The following is a 15,914-nucleotide window of genomic DNA, read 5'->3' as shown; positions in this document are numbered from 1 at the left end:
AAGGAATCTAGATGGCTTTTGGAAACATACCAATAACCACAGGTAAAACGATAATGAAAGAAAAAAGAATATCCTCACAAACAGTAGAGTTGTAGAGAAAAGACAACATGTAGTAATTTCTTAGGGGGCAGCACTGGGTCGTCTCGATGGAGGGAAAGCAGGGGTAAGTATGTGACGTGAGAGCAGGAATATTGGCTCTTACAGGTTATCTATCAGTACCTGATAACATACGGAGAAGGCTATATGACATCTACTAGAAATCTTATCAAGTTCAGCAATAAGAAGGACTCTATGATGTGTCAGTGGACTGTCTCCAGCAGACGTTACCCTCGGGTGTGTGAGACAGCGTGATACTGAACCGACTGTTAGGCAAAGCATTTCCGATATATTGTATTCATGATCCTGAGGGTGATAATACTTGGTCCCCGAGGGTAGTGAAAGGACTTGAACCCAATAAGAAGAGCCCATGATATAATTAAAAAGATGTACACTAATAATAGGCTTCCGGTAACACTTAATACGAACACTACATTTGATAAGATAATTATATGATCAAGTAAATTTCAGAAGAAATTGCACGGGATCAGGTGATTCTTGATGAGTCAAAAAGAATGCAAGTAATACTACTGGGATTCAGAGAAAGAAATTATGGTAGAAAGCGAAAGGTTCGTCTAATATAAAACCGCAAGAATTAGGTCGCCATTAGAAGTACTGTTATATTACATGGAAATATGAGGGCTTCTGGGAGGTTAAGAAGTGGCAATACAATTCTGAATTTTCGTTGAGTAATTTGTATATGTAGGATAAGGTTTTGGCAGTACAACATTTGCAGAAAGAAAGGATTTTCACTAAACCTGATTGATGAGCGATGAGGAAGGGCGACACGGCATCTTGGAGAAGCAAGCGGTCTGACGCGAAGCAGTGTTCATGGAACCTTAAGATAGTGCATAGAGGTATTGGACCAGACCACTACTCGTTGCATGAGGGCGAGATGGAAGAGGTGTTCTTGAGGAATAATGCCGGGACCATCCCCAAGAGAAAGTGGTGTCTAACCCCTCCCTGCACGGGCGGGGATAGACATGCCAGATTTTGAGACGAATAGGCCCTTGAACCGGGACAGCCACACCTCGGTACGGTGGTAGGTGACCAGGCCCTTGTGACTCCCTCAGGTTTCTGAACTGTACCAGTCTTTCGTAACGGTGCGGGAGATGCGTATAAAGGTTGAACGTGGAGAGACGCCAGCAGAATTGGATGGCTTAAGGTATTTTAGTAATCTACTTTAGTCTGTTTTAGTTATTTCAGTATTTTTCATGACCATCTCCCTCTTACCTATCTTGCTATCAATGATGTTGCTATAGTGTCTTCCACTGCGAAAGCTCTTTTTCAGCTCGTCATTTGGCTCCCTATGTATTTTTACATTGTCACCTTCAGCACTCCCCACTCAGTTCTTTATTCTGCTTAGCTACTCTATAACCGACAATTGACACTAAGGAATTTACGACGTTTCGAATTATTCCTTCTTGCAAACATAATTCCTCTCATATGTCTCTAATCATTCTTTTTTCTCTTACTTTATCCGTGCCATCTAAATCTCTTTCACATTATTTTTTAGGCTCTTCGAATTTGACATCTTTTATTGAGCCATATTTCTGTTTTGAACCATACCCTCTCTATTTGTAGTGAAAAGCACCCATATTCTATGTCCATTGTAGATTTCACATACTTATATGAACAGTGATCTGTATTATAGCCATAGAACTACATTTGCCAATCTATGATCTTTATCTTTACGTAGCTTTCACAATCATAAGTCCCCTTTTAATATACTTTACCTTCTGGACTTTATAATGTCCTCTTTGGCCACGGAAACTTAATGCTATCTCATTTTCCACTTGGTGTATCTTTCTTTACATTTGTCGATACTAGAGATTTTCCCCATGCACCAAGAATTTGTCCCTCAAAGACTCACTATCTCAATGAGAATCTAATTGAAATCCCCCATTATACTTTACCACTTTTTGAGAAGTGCGTGAGCCAGTTTTGCTGTTAGGATTGAAGTGATTGCCTTTTCCCTGGCGACCCCAGAATCATTGTAACTAGCCGGTCATCAGGATTTTTGAACGAAGGTTATTGTCTGTATATGAGGATGTTTAGAAAAAGATTGCCCTGCTGAATGCGTCTCTGCGTATCTATTAATCGTTACTGTAATGATTTTCTTTCTTTTTTTTTTTAACTAAAGCATGACGGCCTTTATCCGTTTACATCGATTTCCACATTTACAACAAGAACTCGCAGTCCAAACCCATAAAGAGCGACGGAACGCAATCTCCATCACACAAACATGCATTGTGGGCGGTAAAACATTTTCTTTGCATGGATTGATTTCACCCTTGGTTGTTTATCTGGATTAGCATTTAACTTTTAGAGAATTTTCTATCACTATGTCGAGCATCGTCTGACATTTATTTTCCTCGCACATTTTCATAGATATGACTTGATAGCGTGTCTATTCCCTTCACAGAGAGTGGTAAATAAGCTGATGTCCCTCACGTGTTTCACACGTAAAGATGTAATATTCGTATATATGATGAAAGTTCTATATGAAACGTGATTATTTACCTTGACGATCTGTGGGTTCATTGTAAATTAGTTTGTGGAAGTAGCTATGTTCTTACCGTACTGCTTCATGAAGTGAGTCAGTTGCGCATGCGCTAATAGACGCCATTTTCGTTCTGATCTTTTAGAGAGAGTGAGTTAAACAATTAACATTTGTGTTTATTTTCGGCTTAAGGTGTAACGAACTGAAGTTTCCGTGGAATATGGCACAATTGAATAGTTGAACTAACAGAAAATAGCCAAGCCCAGTATACCGGAGGAGCGACAAGGACAGAAATATTGACGTGAGGTTGTGTTTTGGCTTAGTGGGGAGGTCTTGGGAGGGGGTGGTCCGTCAATTTTAGCCGTATAACTCCTGCAGGGGGTAGAGAGACGCGGTAAGAAAAGAACTAAACACTTCTATTGTAAGTTTTCAGGTCATTGTAACATGTTATTTTTATGTAGATCGCTTTTAGCCGCTCAGGAAGAGTACTTTGATAAGGTTGTGTACGAATGGAAGCCCACTGAACGATTTCCTGTTTAGTATACCATTTTGATGTTTCTCATGAGATGAAACTCTCATATATTGATCATCTGTGAGCTTTAATGGTGTCCAGTTTTGTTGGTGACATGGTGGTGATGAAATAATTTGATTAACCTTTAAGGTCGTGGCGTAAAGTGGTTGTGACAGGTGACTTGGGTATGCAGGATTATTTCAGGCTGTCAGCGGTGATAACATTTCAAGGTTTTACTAATTTTCCATATTTGTTGGAGATTTATCATGAAAGTGTAATCGGATTGATGAGATACAAGAAGCATAAGAGGATTTGCAGATGGGTGTATGGATATGGCTCAGGTATTGCCACATGGGACATGTAAAGTGGCCAATCAGCTGTTGGGCTAATTGGTGGAAAAGAAAGTCAATACTTAATATTTGAGGCAGGGTGTACTATGCTGCCTACTGATGGTGTGTTCATGCATGTTACATAGCCATTGAATTCTCTTAATGAAGACATCACATAGACCTAGTTCACAGACGTTACAGTATCAGATTTATAACTGATGTGGTGGGTGCACTAAGTATTGATTATAAATGATTACCTTTATTGTGTGTTTTGTTTTTATCCTGAATAGTGAAAGAAGGTATGTGTCATGTTTTACACTTAAGTAATACCGTAAATGATTATATATATATATATATATATATATATATATATATATATATATATATATATATATATATATATATATTCAGTAATGACTTTGATTACAATGATGGTGGTGTAAAGTGGTTGTGAAGGTGACACATAAACACTTTGCATTTCATATATATATATATATATATATATATATATATATATATATATATATATATACTTATCTCATTTGTCCCCTCTATTTATGAAATTCCTACAGAACTCAGGAAGCCAGCTGCATCTACTAGGGCCCATAGGTCATAAAGTGTAGAGGTGTGTGTGTGTGTGTGTATTGCTTTGGGGAGAGTAAAGGGCATCTAAGGAGTATGGGCTGAACATCTTCATTGTGTTTGTTGCTTGGTGGGCTTGAATTGTACTGAAGTGTATTGAGTCCATGTTTTTTTTTAGTTATGTTAGGTTGGAGGAAAGTGTGACGTTGAGTGGTTTCAGAGGGATGTTGGAAGACAGGTTCTTTCCTGCTTTTTTAGTTAAGTCAATGTGTGTGTATTTTGTCAGTGGTATGTTTACTAGGGCTTGGGGTATCTGTGAGTAGAGGTTGTGGTAGTGTGAGGCAGGTCAGGCTTTCTGTCTTTTCTTGGAGGTTGATGGATGGTTAGTTATGAAATGGTTTGGATGGGAGGGGTCTAGTCCTGTTGCAAAGAATTGAGCGCCAGACATATTGAGATATGATTGTATTGGAAGGGTCTTTGTTTCATTTTGTAAGTGCTGAGTATGTGTGTTTACTAAGCAGCCTGTGATTGCTGTCAGTCCTGTTTTGTGTGGTTTGCAGCCTTGTAATGTTTTGATTTTGAGCGAGTAGAGGACCAGGCAGGTGAGGCAAAGTTTAGGGTGAAGTGGATGCATTGTTTGTAGAAGATGCTAAGGGACTCATTTTCTTGTCCAAACTAGGTGCCAATTAGTGTCCCGAGTTCATTTAGTTTGTATGTTGCTTTATTGTTGTTGGCATAGGCAGAGTGCCATGTGTTTATCTTATATGATGCCTGTAATGGTTAGTATTTTGTTCACTTGGAGTGATTGACCATTCAACATGACTGGAGAGTGAAGTGGATTAATTTCTGTCAAGGGTTAAAAGATTGATTAAAGATTTATGTGGATATTCAGTCATTCTGCTCTGGGTGAGCCATTGTTCTAGTTGTGTTATGTAGTACTGCATTTTGTTGTTGCCTCTGTGGTATCAGGATATTGTGATGTGAATGTGAGGTTGTGAGAGTCTTTGAATTGCTTTGCTTGTATTAAGAGGATTGAAGGGAGGTTGGTTAGTTTTTCCTGGATGTATTTCCTTTAGGTTTCTCGTGATTTTCCTGTTTAGGTGTGAGGTTGGGTTTTGACATATGTTTGAGTAGTTTCTCACAAGTATGCTTGTGTGTTCTTTGGGATAAAGGATTTCGTTGATATAGGACAGGAGTGCTTCATGAGTAAGTGCTAGATTGATGCATTAAGTGTGGATCTTATTAAACTTGTGCCAGAGTTGGTTGTTATGGGTTCTTTGTTTCATTGTGTTTAGGAAGGAGGGCCCGTTTTCTGCTTGTGTTTTAGTGATGGTGATATTTTGTGTGGATTTGTTCTTTGATTTATATTTGTGAATGTTTTTTCAGAGCTGGTTTCTTTGCTGTATGTGGCCTATAACTTTTAGGGAGAAGTTTGGGTGTATTCCTTTCTGTACCCTTGTGGTATATGCAGCTTTGCTGGCTTGGATGGAGATACTGATGAACTGAAATTACATTATCTAGGGATGGGAAATCACATGTATTGAAGTTTTAGTGCTTTGTTTCTATCTTCTTTGTGAAGGCAGGCCAGTCTGCTCTCTCTTAGGTTGTGTAAGTTTTATTAGTAGCTGTCTGGGCAGGATGGGTCAGATGGAGTGCTATCTGGATGGGCAGGTGGTCAAAGGATAGTTTGTGTAGTGTGCTTCGGTTGGTAGGTAGTCATTGATCAGGAAGGTGTATTACTGGCACTGCCTGCCTGGGTATTGGGAGGATCAGTGGCAGCTGCATATTGAACCAACACTTAAGTAGCTGTCAGGTTGCTATCTTCTGACCCAGATAGCCGTCTCCTCTTTCTGGCTCACCCAGATGTGGACTGCTGGCATTCTGTCCGCAAACATACAATTTCTCCTTGTCACACTTAACTCTGGCAGTGTGTAACTCACACAGCACATTCTTTGAAACCTTTGATTTTTCATGTGGTGAGTGCTGTGCATTAGTCCTGCCTTTTGGCAAAATGGTAGGAGGAATAGAGTGTAGGTAGGAACAGCATACAGGAGTGTTTTGAAGAAGTAGCAGGTAGAAATACAAGAGCATTGGGTAAAAGATATAGTTTGGAACATTAGTTAAACACATTTGGTCGTAGTAGTCGGGAGGAACATTAGCTAGGAGTCTCAGAAAACACTATGCTTGTGTTGCCCTCTGCTTGTGGCTTGTTAAGAGTGATGGACTAAAGGCTAAAAGCCAACTCTGGAATTCACTGGTTAAGGAGCCTCTTCTGCTGTGACCACCCCCTTGAGGGAGTTCCTAAAGGGAACAGGCTTCAGACATATAGATAGATAGCTTCAGTTGCTCCTTTTTCATAGTTCTGGTAAGTAGTTGATGTTGAGTGAAGTTGGCTGCTGGTAGGGATAAGCTTCCGTTGCTCCTTTTTCATAGTTCTGGTAAGTAGTTGATGTTGAGTGAAGTGGGCTGCTGGTAGGGATAGGTCGCAAGTCTGGTTGGCTGGTTGCTTAGGATGAGGATATTAAGAGGCCACAGTTGGATTACGAGTAGTGTTTCGGTGCATTTACACATGACAGCTAGAGATTTGATTGTGAGCAAATGTAGCCTTTTTTGTCTGTTTTCTTGGCTTTACCTTTGCTGAAGCGGGAGGTAGCGACAGGAATGGATGAAGGCAAGCAAGTATGAATATGTACATGTGTATATATGTGTATGTCTGTGCATGTGTATGTATATGTTAGTATGTATATGTGCATGTATGAGCATTTATGTTTATATATGTGTATATTAGTGGATGGGCCATTCTTTGTCTGTTTCCTGGTGCTACCACGCTGAAGTGGGAAACAGTGATTAAGTACCATGGAAGCGGGAGTGAGTCACAGGGTGGAGGAGGGGGCAAAGGTTCTGGGAGCGTTGAAGAATGTGTGGAAGGTGAGAACATTGTTTCAGAAAGCAAAAATGGGCATGTTTGAAGGAATAGTGGTTCCAACAATGTTATATGGTTGCGAGGCATGGGCTGTTGATAGGGTTGTTCTGAGGATGGTGGATGTGTTGGAAATGAGATGTTTGAGGGCAGTATGTGGTGTGAGGTGGTTTGATCGAGTAGGTAATGAAAGGGTAAGAGAGATGTGTGGTAATAAAAAGAGTGTGGTTGAGAGAGCAGAAGAGGGTGTGTTGAAATGGTTTGGTCACATGGAGAGAGTGAGAGGAAAGATTGACAAATAGGGTATATGTGTCAGAGGTGGAGGGAGCGAGAAGTGGAAGACCAAATTGGAGGTGGAAGGATGGAGTGAAAAAGATTTTGAGCGGTCAGGGCCTGAACATGCAGGAGGGTGAAAGGCATGCAAGGAATAGAGTGAATTGGAACTCTGTGGTATACTGGGGTTGACATGCTGTCAATGGATTGAACCAGGGCATGTGAAGTGTCTGGGATAAACCATGGAAAGTTTTGTGGGGCCTGGATGTGGAAAGGGAGCTGTGGTTTCGGTGCATTATACATGACAGCTAGAGACTGAGTGTGAACGATGTAACCTATGTTGCCTTTTCCTAGCGCTACCTCACGCATGTGTGGGGTGAAGGGGTTTTCATTTCATGTGTGATGGGGTGGCGACAGGAATGAATAAAGGCAGCAAATATGAATTATGTACATGTATATATATGTATATGTCTGTGTATATATATATATATATATATATATATATATATATATATATATATATATATATATATATTTATATATATTTATATATATTTATATATATTTATATATATTTATATATATATATATATATATATATATATATATATATATATATATATATATATATATATATATATATATATATATATATATACGTTGAAATGTATAGGTATGTATATGTGCGTGTGTGGACGTGTATGTATATACATGTGTATGTGGGTGGGTTGGGCCATTCTTTCGTCTTTCTCCTTGCACTACCTCGCTAATGCAGGAGGCAGCGACAAAGTATAATATATATGTATAAATTGAAGAATGTGTGGAAGTCAAGAACATTATCTCGGAAAGCAAAAATGGGTATGTTTGAAGGAATAGTGGTTCCAACAATGTTGTATGGTTGCGAGGCGTAGGCTATGGATAGAGTTGTGCGCAGGAGGGTGGATGTGCTGGAAATGAGATGTTTGAGGACAATGTGTGGTGTGAGGTGGTTTGATCGAGTAAGTAACGTAAGGGTAAGAGAGATGTGTGGAAATAAAAAGAGCGTGGTTGAGAGAGCAGAAGAGGGTGTTTTGAAATGGTTTGGGCACATGGAGAGAATGAGTGAGGAAAGATTGACCAAGAGGATATATGTGTCGGAGGTGGAGGGAACGAGGAGAAGTGGGAGACCAAATTGGAGGTGGAAAGATGGAGTGAAAAAGATTTTGAGTGATCGGGGCCTGAACATGCAGGAGGGTGAAAGGCGGGCAAGGAATAGAGTGAGTTGGATCGATGTGGTATACCGGGGTTGACGTGCTGTCAGTGGATTGAATCAGGGCATGTGAAGTGTCTGGGGTAAACCATGGAAAGTTGTGTGGGGCCTGGATGTGGAAAGGGAGCTGTGGTTCTGGCATTATTGCATGACAGCTGGAGACTGAGTGTGAACGAATGGGGCTTTTGTTATCTTTTCCTAGCGCTACCTTGCACACATGAGGGGGGAGGGGGATGGTATTCCATGTGTGGCGAGGTGGCGATGAGAATGAATAAAGGCAGACAGTGTGAATTGTGTGCATGGGTATATATGTATGTGTCTGTGTGTGTATATATATATGTACATTGAGATGTATAGGTATGCATATTTGTGTGTGGACGTGTGTGTATATACATATGTATGGGGGTGGGTTGGGCCATTTCTTTCTTCTGTTTCCTTGCGCTACCTCGCAAACGCGGGAGACAGTGACAAAGCAAAATAATAGAAAAAGATAAATATATATATATATATATATATTTTTTTTTTTGCTTTGTCGCTGTCTCCCGCGTTTGCGAGGTAGCGCAAGGAAACAGACGAAAGAAATGGCCCAACCCACCCCATACACATGTATATACATACGTCCACACACGCAATATACATACCTACACAGCTTTCCATGGTTTACCCCAGACGCTTCACATGCCCTGGTTCAATCCACTGACAGCACGTCAACCCCGTTATACCACATCGCTCCAATTCACTCTATTCCTTGCCCTCCTTTCACCCTCCTGCATGTTCAGGCCCCGATCACACAAAATCTTTTTCACTCCATCTTTCCACCTCCAATTTGGTCTCCCTCTTCTCCTCGTTCCCTCCACCTCCGACACATATATCCTCTTGGTCAATCTTTCCTCACTCATTCTCTCCATGTGACCAAATCATTTCAAAACACCCTCTTCTGCTCTCTCAACCACGCTCTTTTTATTTCTACACATCTCTCTTACCCTTACGTTACTTACTGGATCAAACCACCTCACACCACACATTGTCCTCAAACATCTCATTTCCAGCACATCCATCCTCCTGCGCACAACTCTATCCATAGTCCACGCCTCGCAACCATACAACATTGTTGGAACCACTATTCCTTCAAACATACCCATTTTTGCTTTCCGAGATAATGTTCTCGACTTCCACACATTCTTCAAGGCTCCCAGAATTTTCGCCCCCTCCCCCACCTTATGATCCACTTCCGCTTCCATGTTTCCATCCGCTGCCCGATCCACTCCCAGATATCTAAAACACTTCACTTCCTCCAGTTTTTCTCCATTCAAACTCACCTCCCAATTGACTTGACCCTCAACCCTACTGTACCTAATAACCTTGCTCTTATTCACATTTACTCTTAACTTTCTTCTTTTACACACTTTACCAAACTCAGTCACCAGCTTCTGCTGTTTCTCACATGAATCAGCCACCAGCGCTGTATCATCAGCGAACAACAACTGACTCACTTCCCAAGCTCTCTCATCCCCAACAGACTTCCTACTTGCCCCTCTTTCCAAGACTCTTGCATTCACCTCCCTAACAACCCCATCCATAAACAAATTAAACAACCATTGAGACATCACACACCCCTGCCGCAAACCTACATTCACTGAGAATCAATCACTTTCCTCTCTTCCTACACGTACACATGCCTTACATCCTCGATAAAAACTTTTCACTGCTTCTAACAACTTTCCTCCCACACCATATATTGATACCTTCCACAGAGCATCTCTATCAACTCTATCATATGCCTTCTCCAGATCCATAAATGCTACATACAAATCCATTTGCTTTTCTAAGTATTTCTCACATACATTCTTCAAAGCAAACACCTGATCCACACATCCTCTACCACTTCTGAAACCACACTGCTCTTCCCCAATCTGATATATATATATATTGTATGTTGACTGGTTGGTAAGGTTATTTAATGTATGTATGACTCATGGTGAGGTGCCTGAGGATTGGCGGAATGCGTGCATAGTGCCATTGTACAAAGGCAAAGGGGATAAGAGTGAGTGCTCAAATTACAGAGGTATAAGTTTGTTGAGTATTCCTGACAAATTGTATGGGAGGGTATTGATTGAGAGGGTGAAGGCATGTACAGAGCATCAGATTGGGGAAGAGCAGTGTGGTTTCAGAAGTGGTAGAGGATGTGTGGATCAGGTGTTTGCTTTGAAGAATGTATGTGAGAAATACTTAGAAAAGCAAATGGATTTGTATGTAGCATTTATGGATCTGGAGAAGGCATATGATAGAGTTGATAGAGATGCTCTGTGGAAGGTATTAAGAATATATGGTGTGGGAGGCAAGTTGTTAGAAGCAGTGAAAAGTTTTTATCGAGGATGTAAGGCATGTGTACGTGTAGGAAGAGAGGAAAGTGATTGGTTCTCAGTGAATGTAGGTTTGCGGCAGGGGTGTGTGATGTCTCCATGGTTGTTTAATTTGTTTATGGATGGGGTTGTTAGGGAGGTGAATGCAAGAGTTTTGGAAAGAGGGGCAAGTATGAAGTCTGTTGGGGATGAGAGAGCTTGGGAAGTGAGTCAGTTGTTGTTCGCTGATGATACAGCGCTGGTGGCTGATTCATGTGAGAAACTGCAGAAGCTGGTGACTGAGTTTGGTAAAGTGTGTGAAAGAAGAAAGTTAAGAGTAAATGTGAATAAGAGCAAGGTTATTAGGTACAGTAGGGTTGAGGGTCAAGTCAATTGGGAGGTGAGTTTGAATGGAGAAAAACTGGAGGAAGTGAAGTGTTTTAGATATCTGGGAGTGGATCTGGCAGCGGATGGAAACATGGAAGTGGAAGTGGATCATAGGGTGGGGGAGGGGGCGAAAATTCTGGGAGCCTTGAAGAATGTGTGGAAGTCGAGAACATTATCTCGGAAAGCAAAAATGGGTATGTTTGAAGGAATAGTGGTTCCAACAATGTTGTATGGTTGCGAGGCGTGGGCTATGGATAGAGTTGTGCGCAGGAGGATGGATGTGCTGGGAATGAGATGTTTGAGGACAATGTGTGGTGTGAGGTGGTTTGATCGAGTAAGTAACGTAAGGGTAAGAGAGATGTGTGGAAATAAAAAGAGCGTGGTTGAGAGAGCAGAAGAGGGTGTTTTGAAATGGTTTGGGCACATGGAGAGAATGAGTGAGGAAAGATTGACCAAGAGGATATATATGTCGGAGGTGGAGGGAACGAGGAGAAGAGGGAGACCAAATTGGAGGTGGAAAGATGGAGTGAAAAAGATTTTGTGTGATCGGGGCCTGAGCATGCAGGAGGGTGAAAGGAGGGCAAGGAATAGAGTGAATTGGATCGATGTGGTATACCGGGGTTGACGTGCTGTCAGTGGATTGAATCGGGGCATGTGAAGCGTCTGGGGTAAACCATGGAAAGTTGTGTAGGTATGTATATTTGCGTGTGTGGATGTATGTATTTACATGTGTATGGGGGTGGGTTGGGCCATTTCTTTCGTCTGTTTCCTTGCGCTACCTCGCAAACGTGGGAGACAGCGACAAAAAATATATATATATATATATATATATATATATATATATATATATATATATATATATATATATATATCCCTGGGGATAGGGGATTAAGAATACTTCCCACGTATTCCCTGCGTGTCGTAGAAGGCGACTAAAAGGGGAGGGAGCGGGGGGCTGGAAATCCTCCCCTCTCTTTTTTTTTTTTTTTTTTTTTTTTTTTTTTCCAAAAGAAGGAACAGAGAATTGGGCCAGGTGATTGTATTCCCTCAAAGGTCCAGTCCTCTGTTCTTAACGCTACCTCGCTAATGCGGGAAATGGCGAATAGTTTGAAAGAAAAAGAAATATATATATATATATATCTTTTATCTTTCATATTATTCGCCATTTCCCGCCTCAGCGAGGTAGCGTTAAGAACAGAGGACTGGGCCTCTGAGGAAACATCCTCACCCGGCTCCCTTATCTGTTCCTTCCTTTGGAAAATTAAAAAAAACCAATGAGAGGGGAAGATTTCCAGCCCCCCGCTCCCTTCCCTTTTAGTCGCCTTCTACGACACGCAGGGAATATGTGGGAAGTATTCTTTCTCCCCTATCCCCAGGGAATGTGAAGCGCCTGGGGCAAACCATGGAAAGTTCTGTGGGGCCTGGATGTGGAAAGGGAGCTGTGGCTTCGGTGCACTATTATATGACAGCTAGAGAATGAGTGTGAAAGAATGGGGCCTTTGTTGTCTTTTCTTTATTTTTATCATACCTAACTGCCATCCCCTGCATTAGCAAGGTAGCACAAGGAAACAGATGTGGAATGGCCCAACCCACCCACATACACATGTATATACATAAATGACTACACACACACATGCACGTACATATACATTTCAACGTATACATACATACACAGACGTATACATATATACCCATGTACATATTCATACTTGCTGCCTTCATCCATTCCCATCCCCTCCCTGCCACACATGAAATAGCATCCCCCCTCCAGTGAGGTAGTGCCAGGAACAGACAAAAAAAGGCCACATGTGTTCACACTCAGTGTCTAGCTGTCATGCATAATACACCAAAAAAATGAGAACAAATAGGAACATTGGTAAAGGGGGCAAAAGTTGAAGTGTTAAGAGGTAGTGATGAAGTGATGAGGAAGAGTAAGCATTTTGAAGGACTGTTAGTGTATAATGATCAGGTGGCAGATGTGGTGTGTTTCAGTTGGGGTGGTATGCAAAATGAGAGAGACATGGAGAGTGGCTTGGTGAAGAGAGAGGAGGTGGTGAAAGCATTACAAAGGTTTGAAGTGTGGCAAGGCAGCTGGAGTGGATGGTATTGGTGTTGTATTTATTAAGGAAGGGGGTAATTCTATTGTTGATTGATTAGTTTGGGTTTTCAGTGTATATATGGATCATGGAGAGGTGCCTGAGGATTATCAATGCATACATAGTGCAGTTGTCTAAAGGCAAGTGGGTTAAGGATGAGTGTTCATACTATAGAGGTATAAGTTTGTTGAGTGTACCTGTTAAGGTTTATGGGATGGCAGTGATTGAGAGAGTGAAGGCATGCACAGAGCATCAGACTGGGGAGGAACAGTGTGGTTTCAGGAGTGGTAAAGGTTGTGTGGATCAGGTGTTTGCATTTAAGAATGTGTGTGAAAAATATTTAAGAGAAATGGATGGATTTGTTTGAGACATTCATGGATCTGGAGAATACATATGATACAGTTGATAGAAATGCCTTGTGGAAGGTCTTAAGAATCTACAGTATGGAGTAATGCTGTTTTATTCGTTTTTGATGGGATGGTGAGGGAGGTTAAATGTGAGAGTCTTGGAGAGAGGGATGAGTAAGCAGTCTGTAGGGGATGAGTGGGCTTTGGAAGTGAGTCAGTCATTGTTTGTTGATGATACAGCACTGATGGTAGAGTTGAGTGCAAAACTGCAGAAGTTGGTGACTGAGTTTTGAGGGGTGTGTAAAAGGGAAAAGTTGAGAGTAAATGTGAATAAAAGCAAGGTTATTAGGTTTAGCAGAGCTGAAGGACAGGTTAGTTAGGTTGTAAGATTAAATGGAGAAAATTTGGAGGAAGCGAAGTGTTTTAGATACCTAGGAGTGGACAAGGGAGAGAATGGAACCATGGAAGCGGAAGTGAGTCATAGGGTTGATGAGGGTGTGAAGGTTCTGAAAGCACTGAAGAATGTGTGGAAAGGGAGAGCATCATCTGGGAGGTTATGTTTGAAGTAATAGTAGTCCCAACAATATTATATGGATATGAGACATAGGCTATGAATAAGACTGTGGAGGAGGGTGATTTGATCATGTAAGTAATGAAAGGGTAAGAGAGAGGTGTGATAATCAGAAGTATGGTTGAGAGAGCTGAGGATGGTGTGTTGAAATGATTTGGACTTAAGAATGAGTAAGGAAAGGTTAGCAAAAAGGATATATGTTAGAAGTAGAGGGAAGAAGGAGAATGGGAGATGAAATTGGATGTGGAAGGATGAAATGAAAAAAGATTTTGAGTGATCAAAGCCTTACCTTGTGAGAGGGTGAAAGGCATTTCACAGGATGGAATGAATTGGAATAAGGTGGTATAGTGGGGTCAACATGCTGTCGGTGAAGTGAACTAGGGCATGTGAAGAATCCAAGGTAAACCATGAAAAGATCGGTGAGGCCTGGTTAGGATATGGAGCTGTGGCTTGGATGTACAGTATTGCACATTACATGTAAAGAATGAATGTGAACAGATGCAGCCTTTCTTTGACTGTTCCTGGCACTACATCTCTGATGCGGAAAACAGGGATGAAGTATGATATATGTGTGTGTATGTTATCCATGGGGAGAATGAATATTTCCCACGTATTCCTGCGTGTTGTAGAAGGCGACTAAAAGGGGTGGGAATGGGGGCTGGAAATCCTCCCTTCCAGTTTTAACTTTTTCAAAAAAGGAACAGAGAAGGGGGCCAGGTGAAGATTTTTTCCTTTGAGGCTGAGTCCTTTGTTCCTGATGCTACCTAGCTAGTGTGTGAAAAGGCTGATTTGAGTGAGAAACTGCAGAACTTTGGAAAAGTGTGTGAAAGGAGAAAGTTGAGTGAATGTGAATAAGAGCAAGGTTATTACGTTCAGTAGGGTTGAGGGACAAGTTAATTAGGATGTAAGTCTGAATGGAGAAAAATTGGAGGAAGTGAAGTGTTTTAGATATGTAGGGGTGGACTTAGTAGTGAATGGAACTATGGAAGCAGGAGTGAGTCACAGGGTGTAGGAAGGGCAAAGGTTCTGGGAGCGATGAAGAATGTGTGAAAAGAGAGAATGTTATCTCAGGAGAGCAAAAATGGGTATGTTTGAAGGAATAGTAGTTCCAACAATATTATGGTTGCGAGGCATGGGCTATAGATAGGGTTGTACGAAGGGTGGATGTGTTTTGATTGAAGTGTTTGAGGACAGTATGTGGTGTGAGGTAGTTTGATCAAGAATGTAATTAAAGGGTAAAAAAGATGTTTGGTAATAAAAAGAGTGCAGTTGAGAGAGCAGAAGAGGGCGTGTATATATAAAGTTTCATACATATTTGCCATTTCCTGCATTAGTGAGGTATCATTGAGAACAGAGGACTGAGCCTAAAAGGGAAAATCCTCACATGGCCCCCTTCTATGTTCTTTGTTTTGGAAAAGTAAAAACTGGAGGGGAGAATTTTCAGCTTTCCACTCCCAGCCCTTTTAGTTGCCTTTTATGACATGCAGGGAATACAAGGGAAGTATTCATTCTCCACTATCCCTAGGGATAAAGAAAATAAAAACAGTGAGGACTTTTGATTAATACTTCCTCTGTCTGAGGATGCATTAAATGAAAGTACTCACTTTTTATTTTCTCTTTCCAGTGTTGGTTCCACACACACACACACACACACACACACACACACACACACACACACACACATATTGTATCTGTTCCTGATGCTGTC

General features: G+C 41.2%; 1 protein-coding gene across 18 annotated transcripts in view; it reads left to right on the top strand.

Annotated features, from left to right (window-relative positions):
- Nucleotides 1–2,678: 2,678 nt before the first annotated feature.
- Nucleotides 2,679–15,914, top strand: part of Tao (Serine/threonine-protein kinase Tao) — a 132,150-nt gene continuing 118,914 nt past the window's right edge. For 9 of the 18 annotated variants that reach the window (XR_011712551.1, XM_071661006.1, XM_071660920.1 and 6 more), the window contains exon 1: nt 2,854–2,993. The gene's annotated coding sequence lies outside the window, so the exon portion shown is untranslated. The other 9 variants (XM_071660930.1, XM_071660996.1, XM_071660888.1 and 6 more) reach the window with 5 other exon arrangements.

Source organism: Panulirus ornatus, chromosome 5 (assembly GCF_036320965.1).
Source record: "Panulirus ornatus isolate Po-2019 chromosome 5, ASM3632096v1, whole genome shotgun sequence".
Taxonomy (NCBI): Eukaryota; Metazoa; Arthropoda; class Malacostraca; order Decapoda; family Palinuridae; genus Panulirus; species Panulirus ornatus.
The sequence above is the reverse complement of the archived record's forward strand: the minus strand, read 5'-3'. Positions and strand labels throughout refer to the sequence as shown.